Consider the following 13,603-nt stretch of genomic DNA (forward strand, 5'->3'; position numbering starts at 1 on the left):
CCTGCGGTGGCCAGGGCACTGATGGGGATTTTTACCCATGTAGGGTTCCTCAAAGAAAGAAGTATTGTCTGACATAGGTATTAGCTTCATGTCAGCATACATGAAGTCCATGTGGGATGAGTGTGGATCATAAGTTCTCCACACACTATCACCCCCAAACCAACGGTCTTGTGGAGGGATTCACCAAGACCCTAAAAAGCATGATAATGGGCCTACCAGAACCCATGAGGTGTAAGTGGGATGCCATGCCTTCTCTTTGCCTACTGGGTGGTGCCACAGAAGGGAGTAGGGTTTAGCCCCTTTGAACTCCTCTATGGCCACCCTGTTAGGGGACCTCTTAGCCTTGTCAGAGAGATGTGGGAGCAAGCTCCCAGGAAACCCCCTCAGAATGTGGTCATCTTCATGCTGGCCCTCTGCAACCAGATGCATCGCTTCTGGAAGATGGCAAAAAGCAACCTTGAGGCCAGTCAAGAAGTTATGAAACTCTAGTGTGACCAGAAGCCCGCTCTGTTAGAATTTCAGTCTGGCCAGAAAGTGTGGGTCATGGAGCCTGTGGGGTGCCTAGGGTTTTCGAGGGTCGCTGCACAGGTCCATATGAGGTGTAGGAGTGGAAGGGGGAGTCCACAACCCTGGTGGATCTCAGTCCCTGAGAAACCCCCTTTGGGTGCTCCACATGAGCCGCCTCAAACCACAGTTTGAGCGGTACGAAGCAAGCATGCTCCTGGTGATGGATGAAGGAGTGGAAAATGAGAGCAAGCCTCCCCCTCACCTCCTGTCTGGCCAAGAGCAAGATGGGTTAGTAGAGGGTGTCAATCTCTCCACTACTCTGACCCCAGAACAGCAGAGTGGCTGTTGCAAGTTACTGGGGCGGTTCTTATCTATGTTCTCCCTCACCCCTGGACTCACAAATCTGTGCATCCATGGCATTGATGCTATAGACAGTCCACATGTTAAAAATAAGAAGTATAGGTTATCAGACAAGGTGAGGGCCAGTATCAAGGATGAGTTCCCCAACATGCTGGTGTTAGGAGTAATTGAGCTCTTCAGCAGTCCTTGGTCCAGCCCTGTGGTGCTGGTACCCAAGGCTGCCCCAATGCGCACCACTCCAAAAGTTAGATTCTGTGTGGACTAAAGGGGACTCAATTCCGTCATTAAAACTGAAGCACACCCCATCTCCAATTTACAGTGGAACACAGTCCTGGGTCAGACCACGCCAATGCTGATGGTCTTTCCAGCTTCTTTTGCCTTAGTGATGAGAACTCTCAAGGGGTTAGGTAGTTCTGTACTACTTTCAGCTTTGATGGATACTTGTTAGACTTGTCAGCTTTAGGGTGGTCTTCCCCCAGACCTTTCGCTTTCAGTTAGTCTGGAGCTAGGAAAGGGAAGTAGGTTGCTTTGGGCCTTCAAAGGGAAAACTCTAGAAGATTCTCCCCACTTCGAAGGCATAAGTGAGTAGAAATACTGAACATCAGACACCACCACTTCACTCCACTGGACCTGTGGTTACTCTGCCAGGAAGAAAGACTGTTATGCTGCCACAAGGGCTGCCACTCTGCAGGACTAATGCTCTGAAGGAATTGGTGTCCAGTTGTGCTGATCTGCTGCCTGCTGCCCTCTTGCCTGGGTGAGAAGGACTGGACCTGTATCTCTTGAAACCAGAACCCAGAGTGACTCCAAGGGCTAGTTGGCTGGCCCCCTTATCTGAAGCCTAGGATTCCAACAACCTTGCTCCTGCACCTGGACACTGCCATCTGTGAGTCTACCCTGCCAAGTGGTGCCCCCCAGTCCTGGACCATTGAAAATGAGCCTAAGGTGCACTGCCAGCCTCTGTGGATCTAGTGGAACCAACATATAACTCTGCTCTGTGGCACAATCCCGAGCAGAACCGACGCATCGCCACTGCTGCGTGGATCAGTATTACTGCAAAGACCCACGCCACATTGCAGCCCATCGAATCCTCTGTACAGGCCCTCGCACCTCTTGTCAATGGCAGACTCGATGGACTCTGCATCATAGCCTTGCAGCTGCTTGAAACTGATGCATCACCCCGACTGCGCAACGCATCCCCAACTCCGGGCTTTGCAAAGTAAGCCCTCGTCAAAGGGATCTTCAACAACAGTGCAGCCGGACCTCGAACTGCAGCTCCGCTGCATCTCAGAACCGATGCATCATTTCAACTGCATGCCACGGCAGCGGGCAATACCACCCCACGACAGGTGGCCAGAAGACTCTCCAATTACTATCACACCTGAAACTTTATGACCACAGATCAATGGGTGCTGGATCTAATTCAACATGGCCACATTTTAGAATTTGTTTAGAAACTTCCTTGAAATGCACCTCTTAGAAGGTCACATCATCTTCATCTGTTAAAATTGGAGGTTCTTTTACTCCTTCAGAAGGAAGCCGTGGAAGATGTCCCTTGTGCTCACTGGGAAAACAGGTTTATAATCCAGTTTCTTCCTTTTCAAGACAAAATCAGGATTAATTGAGGCAAATACTCAATTTTCAACAATTAAACAACTTCCTGAAAAAATAATCATTTTGAATTGTTGCCCTGCAGGAAATCCTCCTTTTACTAGACCAGGAAGACCTTATGACATCACTAGATCTCCAGAATGCCTACTTCCATATCCCTATCGATCCCAAACATTGAAAATATTTAAGGATCATGGTGGCCGGATGCCATTACCAATTCAAGGTTCTACCTTTTGGTCTCTATCCACTCGAATATTCACCAAATGCATGGCCCCAGTCGCAGAAACAGACATCAGATCTTCCCACACCTAGAAGACTGCCTCATAAAGGGTTCCTCATTTCATCGTGCTAAGCAATCCACAAAGTCCTGTCTTTATGTGTTCAAAGATTTAAGCCTCACATTAAACAGGGAAAATTCTTGCCTTCACCCCAGAAAACAGAACTTTTCTAGGGGCATTTTTGGATACAAATCCTTCCCAATGAAGGAAAGGTTGCTCCGACTAACTAATTTAGCAGTTTCCCTATTGAAAAGAGTGTTTGAGTTAGAATATTCAAATCATTCCTGGGCATGGTGTCCTCCTGCATTCCACTAATTCATTACTGCTGCCTACACATGAGGCCCTTTCAGGAAGAGATCGACAAACAATAGACTTCAAACCAAGGATCTTTTAAAGACATCATTCGAATCACTCGCAAAGTGAAGTCTGCCATGGTTTGCTGGATGCCAGGAAATAGTTTATTGTTAGGCTTAACATTCCTAAGCTCAACGCCTCAATTTGTGATGACCACAGACGCATATAAACACAAAGGAAGGTCCCAGGGGAGTGTTTAAAGACCCTGACTGCTAAACCCCCTGACTATAAATGACACCAACAAAAATTAGCAGTGAGTCACCAATGGCCAATCAAATCATGTACCCAATGGACAAGAAAAGGGAAAAGCTATCAATTAGAACGAGTTCCCATCTTTCCACCATCGAGACCGCCCTTCATCATCTGGGATCTCTTGTTCATTTCAAGGTAGGGAAACCACAACAGACCTGGCAGATATTAGTAACCAAGTCAAGGGTGTCCCAAACAAATTTCCACAGATGTGAACAAGGTGTGTCTAGTGAAGAACTGGATAGCAGTGCTGAAAAGTGCGTAAGTGAAAAAGAAAAGAGAAAAAGGCTCTAAAATTAGGTAGTGATAGGGGAAAACAACTTTAATATACACCCTCACACTCCTAAATTAATAAAAACAGTGCAAATAGTAGTGTAACAAAGAACTACTAGCAAAGATGTTAGGTCGACATGTTTCTGCAGTCACTGGAGCCTATAGGTCCCCTGCTGCTTCCTCAGGACCATTAGTGCTACTGCTATTTAAAAAGGTAAACCATATCACCTGATGCGTGTAAATCTACTCGTCTTCCCAACCTGGACAGAAAGAAGAAATATAGAAATATATGGGTACATAAAAGAAAGCACAAAACAGAAAAAGCACAGTCAATAATGGTGACACTGTGTCTTAATTATAATGTTATTTTCTGAATAGACCACAAGCCGTTTCTGAAATATCGACAGGTGCTGGACAATCATTGTTTGTCACAAGTATATAATTTTTAAATTCACTCACCCATTTGTTGGGAAGGAACAGCCCCACCTCACCTGGCACCAGCTCAGGTAGTGGGTGCACCGCGCTATAGTAAAACAAAAAGATAATGTTTTGGATAGGTATGTACTACCTCCCATTCCGCATTCCACCAGTCTCTCACACGCCGCATACGGCACTGCACTCTCTCACTAATTTGATCTTTATCATCCAGCTTTAGAAGCCCAGCGTGATATAATAAAAGATCAAAGGCTCCGTTTTTAGAGAAATCGTGCTCACAGTCCGATATTCCTATCTTTAAGCAAGCTCACACTATAGGTCGCAAGCATCCCCCATATTTGGAATTCCACCGACATGTATTCCATAGCCCACACCGCACTGCTATTATTTGCCCCTTACCTCTCCGTCGGTACACCGGTCGTCCCTCTGAAGCTGTTTCGTGGGGAGGTACCGACTCGGTGTACCAGCGGTGGATAAATAAGTTCATTACTTCCGTGTTGGGCGGGTGCTGCATGCGTACACGGCACGTGATGACGTCGTGACGTATAGCGGCCTTCGGGAGGTGTAGTTCCCGTTTTGGCAAGCAGAGACCTGGTTCGAATCCCCGCTATGTCCCACATTTAAGACAATATTTTTTGAATGAGCAACAGTGCGTAAGGTTATAAAATTAATATATTTCATTTTAAACACCCTGCAATGGCGTCATGACATGTAATAGCTATAGTGCCCATATTTACAATAGAAACACTAAGCATGACATAGTATCAGTGTTTCTACAATACAGAAAAGATGTCAATTCTGATGTATAAATTGTAACACTGGTGATCCAAGACTAAATGGTTGGATCCCAAAAGATCAAATACGCACACAGTTCTGAGCGCCATGATAGGATGACAAACAATATGATAGATCTTCAGAGTGACATCCAGGGGATATCTTCATTCAGCCCTGATTTATCTGTCTTGAGTCTAAAAACCCATCTTTGTTCACATTTAAAAAGAAATTTAGAGACATCAGTGATTGTTGGAGGAATCCATGGTTGGTCAAGTACTGTCCAAGACAGATCAGAGGGTTGATGACCTACTTGCAAGTGGTTAGTCAATTTTGTCGCTTGTTTACAACAGCGAATAGAGCTTTTATGCTCAGAGATTCTCAACTTAATTTTTCTTGTAGTCATCCCTACGTAGTTCAATTTGCAAGGACATGTAATTAAGTGAATTAAATTCGAACTGTTACAGTTCGTAAACCTTCTGAGTTGCCACGTCGGCCAGTGCCTATGTCGATTGTGAGTGTCTTGGTCGTTTGCGGGCAGGCCGCGCAGTTACCACATGGATGATGTTCCATAACAGCAGGCAAGTCCCATAAGGTACCGACTGCTCGTGGAATATCTGTCTTTGGTCTGGTATGTACCAGCTGGTCCTTCAAATTCTGCCCTCTTTTAAATGCAAACAAAGGGAGGGGCAACGTATCAGTGCCCATGTTTTTCCAATGTTTTTTTACAATTTTTTGAATCTTGTTGGAGTAAGTACAATACGTATTTACGCAAGTGATTCTCTCCTGTTTGGGTTTTTGAGGTGCCAATTCCAAGAGACCCTCCCTGTTATTATTGGAGGCCCTTTTCTTGGCATGTCGGATCAGATGTTTCGGATATTTCTTGACCAGCAGATTTTTCTCAAGTACTTGTGAATGTTCATGAAAAGCAGATTTTGTGGAACAATTCCTCTGAATACGGAGGAATTGCCCAAAGGGCAGGTTGTCCCTAAGTGCTTTTGGGTGAAAACTTTCGTAGTTTAACAAGGAATTCCTTGCCATTGGCTTACGGTATAACTCTGGTTGTAATCCCCCTCCAGATGCAGAGATCAGTAGATCTAAAAATGGTAGTTGGTGTTTATCAAATTCCATAGTGAATCTAAGAAATCGATTCCTCTCATTTAACCACACATGAAATTGGTGGAGTTCATCAGCCATGCCACGCCACACCACCAGGATGTCGTCTATATACCTTTTCCATACTCGCAGACACCGAAGATGGGGGTTGGTGTCTGCGAGTATGTACGTCTGTTCAAATTTATGAACATACAGGTTAGCGAGACTCGGAGCAAAAACACTGCCCATGCTGGTCCCGCTAACCTGCAGATAGATCGACTCCTCAAACTGGAAAAAATTCTCAGTCATGGCCACAGTGGCCAAGGTCATAATGAATCTGACAGGCGTGATGGAAAGCAGTGCTTCAATTACCTCCAACGTCTCTGTCTGTGGGATTGAAGTGTAGGGACTTTCCACATCAAATGACACTAAGAAGTCCAAGTCTTCATTGAACTCAATGTCAGGGAGAATTCTCAAGACATCCTTTGTATCCTTTAGGAAGGTAGGCATCTCCCTCACTATTGGTTGCAAGAAAAAATCTACAAAGGTAGATAAGGGTTCAAGCAATGAACCAATGCCTGATATAATAGGTCTACCAGGTGGGGGTCGTTGGGTCTTGTGTACTTTTGGTAATATGTACAAGTACGGCATTTTGGGGTTCACAGTACAAAGATATTGGGATTCTTTTTGGGTAATCCCCCCTCAGCCAGTGCTTCCTCCACTATATGCCCAATGACAGTGGTGAGTCTCTCCGTAGGATCATTGTCCAATTTGCAATAAGCCCTAGTGTCATTAAGTTGGCGCGGGCAGTCGTCTCGATAGGAGTCCGAATCCATCAATACAATCGCCCCGCCTTTATCGGCTGGCTTGACTGTCAAAAGATTCCTGATTGGCCAAGGTCTTCACTGCCTCTTGTTCCTGTTTAGACAGGTTCACAAAATAGTTACATGGTTGGTGATACAATTGTCTCAGATCGTGATCTACCGCCTCCTCAAAAGTCAAGACTTTAGCTGGTAACCCAATAGTTGTCGGGTTAAAGGTAGAGGGTCTCTTAAGTCCAGTATTCTCTGTCTCTTCCCTTTGTAGGCAACCCTGTTTGTTAGCAAACAGATAGTGGAGCCTAATTTCACGAAAGAATTTTCCCATTTCGGTTTGCACAAGGAAAGGGTCACCCCTGTTGGTTGTTACATAACCTAGTCCCTTGTTGAGGACTGATTCCTCGATATCAGTAAGAATATGTCTACTGAGATTTATCACGAGGCTGGCCCCGCTGATGTCCCCGCCTGATCCTGAGGGATTTTCTTTCCGTTTCTCAAGTCCATTGTTGCAGACGGGAGATTCCAACGCACTTGTCCTTGTTGTTGGGCTCTCCGCCGGCCTCTTGGACGTCCATAGCCTGTCCTAAAAAAGACTGTTGGTTAAATTCAGGGTATGGTTGTTGTGGTCCAAACGGACCTGACGGAGGAAAGGTTGGTGGACCCCAAGGTGTTGGTTGCCACCATGGCGGGATTGGAGGTTGGCCATAGTAGGGATTATGGCCCCTCCAATTTCTCCTATTGCTACCTCTTCCTCTAGCACCACCCCTATTACTGCCTTGATTCGAGGAATCAGAATCAGTTGATGTATCATCAGAATTTGACGTTCCGTATGTTGATCCTCCTGTGCGACCATTTTTGTTGAAAGGCACAGGTACATAGTTATCACTTGTATACAGATATATTTTCTCAGCAGAGAACTTTGCCAAATCCTTCTTGAATTTTTCAAGTTTATTAAACAGGATGGAGTCCCTAAACTCTTTACTGGTCTTGTTTCCCTCCTCCTGTCCCTTCCCGAACATTTTTCCTGACAGTGTGGTCCTGATCTGACCCTCTAGGACTTGAATTTCAACTAGTATTTCGTCAGCTGTTTTTTTGGCGGTCTTGATGATTAGCACCAACCAATCTCGAGTGCATTTCCATCGAATCAATTTTAGCAGACAATCCTAGTATTTTAGATACTTTACCATCCATTCAGACAACCAGCGATGATGGGTGGGCAAAAATCTTAGTATTAAAAAAGAACCAGGCCAGAGTCAGTGTCCACGGTATCACCATGGCAGAATATTTAAGGGGCAATTGTGCCCCCAGTGGATTAATTGTAAACAATGCCCCCCGCCTTTTTCTTGACAACAAAGACTTTCGCAGGGACTGGTATCTTATAGCATGGAAATGCACTCGATATTGGTTGGTGCTAATCATCAAGACCGCCAAAAAAACAGCTGACGAAATACTAGTTGAAATTCAAGTCCTAGAGGGCAAATGACCAAGACACTCACAATCGACATAGGCACTGGCCGACCGTGGCAACTCAGAAGGTTTACGAACTGTAACAGTTCGAATTTAATTTACTTAATTACATGTCATTGCAAATTGAACTACGTAGGGATGACTACAAGAAAAATGAAGTTGAGAATCTCTGAGCATAAAAGCTCTATTCGCTGTTGTAAACAAGCGACAAAATTGACTAACCACTTCTTGCAAGTGGGTCATCAACCCTCATCTGTCTGGGACAGTACTTGACCAACCATGGATTCCTCCAACAATCACTGCTGTCTCTAAATTTCTTTTTAAATGTGAACAAAGATGGGTTTTTAGACTCAAGACAGATAAATCAGGGCTGAATGAAGATATCCCATGGATGTCACTCTGAAGATCTATCATATTGTTTGTCATCCTATCATGGCGCTCAGAACTGTGTGCGTATTTGATCTTTTGGGATCCAACCATTTAGTCTTGGATCACCAGTGTTACAATTTATACATCAGAATTGACATCTTTTCTGTATTGTAGAAACACTGATACTATGTCATGCTTAGTGTTTCTATTGTAAATATGGGCACTATAGCTATTACATGTCATGACGCCATTGCAGGGCGTTTAAAATGAAATATATTAATTTTATAACCTTACGCACTGTTGCTCATTCAAAAAATATTGTCTTAAATGTGGGACATAGCGGGGATTCGAACCAGGTCTCTGCTTGCCAAAACGGGAACTACACCTCCCGAAGGCCGCTATACGTCACAACGTCATCACGTGCCGTGTACGCATGCAGCACCCGCCCAACACGGAAGTAATGAACTTATTTATCCACCGCCGGTACACCGAGTCGGTACCTCCCCACGAAACAGCTTCAGAGGGACGACCGGTGTACCGACGGAGAGGTAAGGGGCAAATAATAGCAGTGCGGTGTGGGCTATGGAATAAATGTCGTTGGAATTCCAAAAATGGGGGATGCTTGCGACCTATAGTGTGAGCTTGCTTAAAGATAGGAATATCGGACTGTGAGCACGATTTCTCTAAAAACAGAGCCTTTGATCTTTTATTATATCACGCTGGGCTTCTAAAGCTGGATGATAAAGATCAAATTAGTGAGAGACTGCAGCGCCGTATGCGGCGTGTGAGAGACTGGTGGAATGCGGAATGGGAGGTAGTACATACCTATCCAAAACATTATCTTTTTGTTTTACTATAGCGCGGTGCACCCACTACCTGAGCTGGTGCCAGGTGAGGTGGGGCTGTTCCTTCCCAACAAATGGGTGAGTGAATTTAAAAATTATATACTTGTGACAAACAATGATTGTCCAGCACCAGTCGATATTTCAGAAACGGCTTGTGGTCTATTCAGAAAATAACATTATAATTAAGACACAGTGTCACCATTATTGACTGTGCTTTTTCTGTGTTGTGCTTTCTTTTATGTACCCATATATTTCAATATTTCTTCTTTCTGTCCAGGTTGGGAAGACGAGTAGATTTACACGCATCAGGTAATATGGTTTACCTTTTTAAATAGCAGTAGCACTAATGGTCCTGAGGAAGCAGCAGGAGACCTATAGGCTCCAGTAACTGCTGAAACATGTCGACCTAACATCTTTGCTAGTAGTTCTTTGTTACACTACTATTTGCACTGTTTTTATTAATTTAGGAGTGTGAGGGTGTATATTAAAGTTGTTTTCCCCTATCACTACCTAATTTTAGAGCCTTTTTCTCTTTTCTTTTTCACTTACACACTTTTCAGCACTGCTATCCAGTTCTTCACTAGACACACCTTGTTCACATCTGTGGAAATTTGTTTGGGACACCCTTGACTTGGTTACTAATATCTGCCAGGTCTGTTGTGGTTTCCCTACCTTGAAATGAACAAGAGATCCCAGATGATGAAGGGCGGTCTCGATGGTGGACTGATGGGAACTCGTTCTAATTGATAGCTTTTCCTTTTTCTTGTCCATTGGGTACATGATTTGATTGGCCATTCCTGACGCACTGCTAATTTTTGTTGACCACAGACGCATCCCTAGAGGGATGGGGAGGGCATTTACAGGACCTAAAATTCAATCTCCTGGGGTAAGACAGTTGCCCTATGATTTCAATCCTTTCTTTCAAGAATAAAACACTCATTGGGCTAGTTCGTACAGACAACACGGCTATGATATACTACCTGAACAAGCGAGGATGGATGAAGTCATGCCTGTTGACAATGGAAGCCCAAACCATATGGAAATGGATTCGTCAACACTAGATTACTTTAAGGCTGGAACGTGTTCCTGGAATGGACAATCAAAGGGCAGACATTCTCATCAGAACATAAAGGTTGTGCTACAAGAAGAAACTTAATCAAAGTCAGCAGTTTCAAAAACGGGGAAGTCCACTCCTACACTTATATGCAACAAATCTTTATCGCAAATGACGCATCTGTGCCAGCAGATGCCAACAGGCAGGTTCATGGGGGGAATGCCTTTCAGGTAGCCTGGTCAGGAATATTTGCCTAAGCTTTTCCCCTCTACAACTACATCCCAGATTTCTGAACAAAATGAAGAGAGAACCATGTTGTTTTATCCTTGTAGCGCCAGTATGGCCAAGACAATATTGGTACACAGAGCTACTTCTATGGACAGCAGCATGTTCCATTTAGGCCAGTGTCGGAACTTTTAACAATGAACAAAGGCCAGATTGTTCATCCAACACCAGTGTCTCAATGTATGTGCCTGGCTCCTGAATACAAAGATTTCCATCTCTTAAATATTTCAGATGATTGGAGAAAGATCCTAGCAAAAGCCAGAGTCGAAATGACTAGCACAACCTAGAAAGGTAAATGAACTTGTTTCTGCATATAGTGCTCTTAAAATGACATACATCCCTTCTCATCTCCATCTAAACAAACCGTACCATATTTGTTACGGTAAACATCCTTTACAACGCAACTTTTACCACGCAGTGCCTTTACGACGCAACTTTTACAACGCAAACTATTACAACGCATAGCGCTGCGGGGCGCTCTAGGATAGGGAATAGGTTTAATGTACTATCCAACACCTTCCCTACTATCCACGGGGACTGGAGTTGGAATAGTAAATTAAACTATTCACTATCCAGCGCCTAAAAGCACTATGCGTTGTAAAGGTATGCGTTGTAAAACTTGCGATGTAAAGGTAGGCGTTGTAAAAGTATGCGTTGTAACGTCATACATCCATTTGTTACACATGGTCCAGTGAGGCTTGTCTCATTATTCTGTCATGGTCCGTCAAGCAGCAATTTCATGCTTTAGAGGATCATCAGGACAATTGTCGCTTTGGTATAGTAGTCTGGTAAAGGAGTTTAAAACGGTTCTCTTTCAGCTGATGAAGGGCCCATTCAAACCAATTGATAAAGCAGTTCTCAAGCACCTATTTTTGAAAATGGCTTTATTATTGGCCCCAATGTTTGCCAGGAGAAATTAGTTAAATCCAACCTTTTACTATAAAGAAACCATGCATGCAATTCAGGGATGACTGAGTGATATTGAGAACCAACCTTTGCATTATCCAAAAGTCACATCAGACTTTCATTTAAATGAGCCAATAGTCTTTTTTCCGAAATCCTACTAATGCAACAGAAAGAGCACTTCTTACTCTTGATGTCAAGCACCTCAAATGTTATATGAACAGACTAACATATTCAGAAATATTGATCAACTTCCAATATTCTACGGACCTCCAAGAAAAAGGTGTGCACTGTTGTGACACCGTATAGCACGAGGGATTTCTGCTGGGGGTCCTCTGGATGGAAAGGTCAGTGCATACTCTACTATAATGGATATCTACTTCTACTGCATTGTTTGCTGGTGTATCCTTACAAGACATCTTCAGAGCTGCTACACGGAGTAATAGGGATACCTTTACACAGCATACTGCCTGGATGCAAAAGTGAACAATGACAGAGCAGTGGGTCAAGCAGTCCTTAGCCATCTATTTTAATGAGTTGATCCCTTGTCATATTTGATCTTTTACCTTCAATATCCGCTTGCCACCTCTGCTTATAAAGTACCCTCTCGAGTTGATAACTGCTTGTTATTCGGATTTAAGCATGTCAATCTATGAAAGATTCAAAACTGGAGAAAGAACCTGTTACGTACCTGAACACTGTAGTTCTACAGTATTGACATCTTTCATAGATTTACATGCAACCCTCCTTCCTCCCCAGTAGGAGCTCACCACATGTAATACCTCATCTATAGTACCTTTACTTGTGCTCAGAAACCTGTGATATGGTGGCCCTTGAGTGTAAGAATGCTTCAGAAATTGCTTACAGATTGTCTCATTTGTTTCTTATAAGAATGATGTGAATTGGTTATCAGAGTCACTTGTTTAAGCTTTGTTCAATTATTTCCTTTATACTACTTGTTATAATTACCGTGGGACTCCCATCTCAGTGACGGTAAAGATTCACACATGTGAATCTATGAATGATATCAATACTGGAGAATTACAGTGTACAGGTAAGTAACTTGTTCCAAATATGACAATCATATCTGCATGTGCACAAGCTTGAGCTGCTCTCATTCGCTGCAAACCTTGCAGGCAACCATGGTGTGCTGATGTTCCTGTGAGTTGTAAGAGAGGGTTAAATGTTGCTATTAATGCCTTCACTATTAAGATATTTTTAGGTGTTTGCCCTCGGGTGCATGTTATTAAGTTTTTAGAAGCTCCGTTATGAGCCATATATCTGTGACTGCTTTTTATCATTGTAAATCATTGTGTTTGTATATTGATGGTTTTGTCTAGTATACATCCTTTTAGCGCGATAAGATTTTGCAGGTATTGTTGGGTGAGCCAACAATTTTGGTGCATTTTGTGTTCTTATTTTTGGTTTCAGGGATCATTATCCTGGGTTGATGTAGTCCTGCAAATATGCTGGTAACTGCAAGTGTCAGCTCTTGGAAAATATAGTGTAACCGCCTTTTACTTGCCTGTTAGTTCTGTTTGAATACAGGGATTTCCAAGCAGAAGTCCAAAACTGGGATTCCACTTTGATCTTTTTGGTGATTCAGCCTTGGCTTGATAAAAATCATAGGGGGAATTCTCAAGGAAGTGGCGGTGAGAGGCGTTAGTCTTCTTGGCTTAACGCCTCTCACCGCCACTTCGGAAACGCGAGGCTGCACCCTATTTTCAAGAATGTGGAGCAGCCTGGCGTTACCTCCTGTGATGGCGCTAAGTTTCACGACTTAGCGCCAATGCAGACATCCTTGCACCAAAGTGCAATGATGTCTGTGTGCAGGGGAGGGTTGTTTATGTACAGGAAGATGCCCCTTTCTGCACATAAACAATCCTAAAATACCATTTTGTAAATTTCATATGTGCTGCATCGTGCAGC

The 13,603-nt window shown here is 43.6% G+C and overlaps 1 protein-coding gene across 8 annotated transcripts in view; it reads left to right on the plus strand.

Moving 5' to 3' along the window:
- LOC144786046 (kinesin-like protein KIF19) overlaps positions 1–13,603 on the plus strand; it is a 1,675,385-nt gene that overhangs the window by 1,444,864 nt on the left and 216,918 nt on the right. The window lies entirely within an intron of this gene.

This window comes from Lissotriton helveticus, chromosome 10 (assembly GCF_964261635.1).
Source record: "Lissotriton helveticus chromosome 10, aLisHel1.1, whole genome shotgun sequence".
Lineage (NCBI taxonomy): Eukaryota > Metazoa > Chordata > Amphibia > Caudata > Salamandridae > Lissotriton > Lissotriton helveticus.